Genomic DNA, 3,500 nt, shown 5'->3' on the forward strand with positions numbered 1-3,500 from the left:
TATATATAAATATATATATATATATATATATATAGGCTAGTTTTCATACATGTCTTTCAAAAGAGGAGAAAAAAAGTTAAAAATGCGCGATATAAATGCGCTCGTTTATTTATGTATAAAATAGTGTCGTAACAGTAGAACAAATAGTAACCTCTGAAAACACGTTGTAAATTCTATTTACGCCTAGAATAATGACCTAAATTTGTTTGCTTGGTCCAGCTGAGTGTATAAACTCGTTACGACAGGTTACTTCTGATGGGAATCTTACTGACCCCCGGTACATTGGTAATGTTGGCAGAAAACAAGATTTTCTGCATTTAAATCGACAAACTCAACTTTGAACAGCTATAGCTCGTCTTAGGGACATTCTACTTCTTCAGTATCTTTTGCAAAGTTGCTAGGCATCTAAAATACTATACTTTAACATGATGTAGTGCATTATTAGAGCATTATTGAGCTCTCTAGGAAGGTAGATGCAATAGAGTAGGCTTTCCCATATGAATTTTCATACAAATTTGAAATGCAATGCGCCAAGCGAAGACAAAACCAATCGACTTCAGGTAAGTTGATAGGTAAGTATATATATATATATATATATATATATATATATATATATATATATATATATATATATATATATATATATATATATATATATATATATATATATATATATATATATATATATATATATATATATATATATATATATATATATATATATATATATATATATATATATATATATATATATATATATATATATATATATATATATATATATATATATATATATATATATATATATATATATATATATATATATATATATATATATATATATATATATATATATATATATATATATATATATATATATATATATATATATATATATATATATATATATTAGGGGTGGGCGAAACTGGCTTTTCTGGTGTCGAAACGAAACGAAACGAAATTAACCCTTAATTTCGGTTTCACCAAATTTGTCGAAACGAAATCAAGGTGGATTTCGAGTTCTCGAGACGAAACGAAATGGGTCTCTAAATTTCGCGAAATTTCGAAAAATAAAATAAATGTTCCTGAAACAAAGCATTACAATGGTTTGAAACGTTGGAGCGTACGCTAAAGAAGTACCCTTCAGCAGCTGATCGCAAGGTGCATACCTGGTCGACGCACATAGGAGTATTTGAACCAATTCGCTCTATTTTGGTAGTAATTGGATCTATTTACATCAAAAACGTGTTATTTTCGTATAATCAACCAATAAAACTAGAGAAAGTACAAAACAAGGTGACATCCATTAAGTACGTCACGCAAATTTTGAACAAAATTCATTTTCACGTTTGGTCACACATTAATGACCCCTACCAGGAGAAGTACGTCACGTCATGACACACCTCCAATATAAAATCCAATGATATGACAATTACTATAAATTCGCTTACTGCATTTTTAGTGTCTTTTTACACATGATCTATGACAAAGTTTCAACAATTTTCATGTAAATCTTCATTTATCAAAATGTCAATAAAATAATAAAGAGGAACTAGGAGGAAGATTTTTCTTTCCGTATATATTAAATAGGCTTTGACCTTTCTGTTAATAAATAAAGTTTTGACGGGACTTGCCCGGAAGGTTACTAAATCATAAAATTAATTTTACAATATTATAAGTTTTTCGCGGTCGGCTTTCACTATCACTTTTTTCTTAAACAATCTGGGATTATTTTATGCATTTAACATTTAAAATATTGCAAAACATTCTCCTTATGTTGTACATTATGTCCCGTGAGAGAAAAAACCTAAATTAATCCACCTAGCGGTCAGACCCAGCCTTTCTCATTCAAACTTATTATTTGTAAAAATAGATTTACATGAATGGTTCAATCCAATAAATGTGTTTTCACTTTTTGGGTTCTAAAATAATGATATTGTAATAGAAGTATAAAATATGAAATGTGGTGTAATGTAAATGCTCAAAAAATAGTGAAAAAAAAGAAATGACTCTTAATTTCGAACAATTCAATCACGTGCGATACCGGGAACATTCAAATGGTACGATACCACATTTAAATTATATTGTGGCCACATATATTGATCAAAGCAGGTATAGTTTCAAATAGCCTTTGAATTTCTTTTCTTTTCATAACTTTTGAACCACATATCAAATTGTTATGACGTTTGTTATTTGTAAGTTTGAGAGATGACTCGTTCGTATGACACTCGTTATGTTCAAATAAGTCGTGTAATCTTTGAGATACTAGACTTTCGTTGTTTTATCAACAATTTAATACATAACGGTTGCTTAGTTCGATTATAATCAAATGAAATGGGAACGTATAGGGCAGCCAAACTTCGAAACCACGTGTTCAATCATAATTCACCAGTTCATAATTCACGTGTTTTAGAGGTTACTATTTTTTCTACTGTTACGACACTATTCTATACATTAATAAACGAGCGCATTTTATCGCGCATTTTAACTCTCCTTTTTTGAATGACATGTATGAAAACTAGCCCCCCCCTAGAAATTCATTAGTTATATATATATATTTATATATATTTATATATATATATATATATATATATATATATATATATATATATATATATATATATATATATATATATATATATATATATATATATATATATATATATATATATATATATATATATATATATATATATATATATATATATATATATATATATATATATATATATATATATATATATATATATATATATATATATATATATATATATATATATATATATATATATATATATATATATATATATATATATATATATATATATATATATATATATATATATATATATATATATATATATATATATATATATATATATATATATATATATATATATATATATATATATATATATATATAGGCCAGCCACGAGGCTATTGCCAAACCAACAACGTGTTTGACTTCCGTTCTGCGCACGTAAGCAATACCACACAACCAACGTTACCTGCGACGACACCGAGAACGACGACCAATTCCAAGAATGCGGCATCAGCAGTTTTAGACAGCATAGGGCCAGGAATATTCCATAATAAATCAGTTCAGTTTAAGCAGTTAAACAGTGCGTTTAGTTTTTAAAAACCCGTTCGAATTCAATGTTAAGTTAAGTGGCGCAGTCGGTAGGATGCACTAAGTGTCCGCGAGTGTTAGCGAAAAATTATTGTGAACGACTATAGATTTCTCGGACAAAGAAAATCATTGCGATTAAGTGTAGATTTTCCGAACATCGAAAATCATTGTAGTACAGTGCAGATTTCTTGCGATCACTCGTGTACGCCGCCCATCTTAATAGATCTCATCCGAGAAACCGTTCACGAAGGGATATCGTAGATTCGAGGTGAGTCTATTTAATATTAAGATTGTAACCAACTAAGTGAAAAAGTGTTAATTATAATCAAGAAATATTAAAAAGTGCTACAATAATAGTATTTAAAGTGCA

The sequence above is a fragment of the Wyeomyia smithii genome, chromosome 1, assembly GCF_029784165.1.
Source record: "Wyeomyia smithii strain HCP4-BCI-WySm-NY-G18 chromosome 1, ASM2978416v1, whole genome shotgun sequence".
In the NCBI taxonomy this organism is placed as follows: domain Eukaryota; kingdom Metazoa; phylum Arthropoda; class Insecta; order Diptera; family Culicidae; genus Wyeomyia; species Wyeomyia smithii.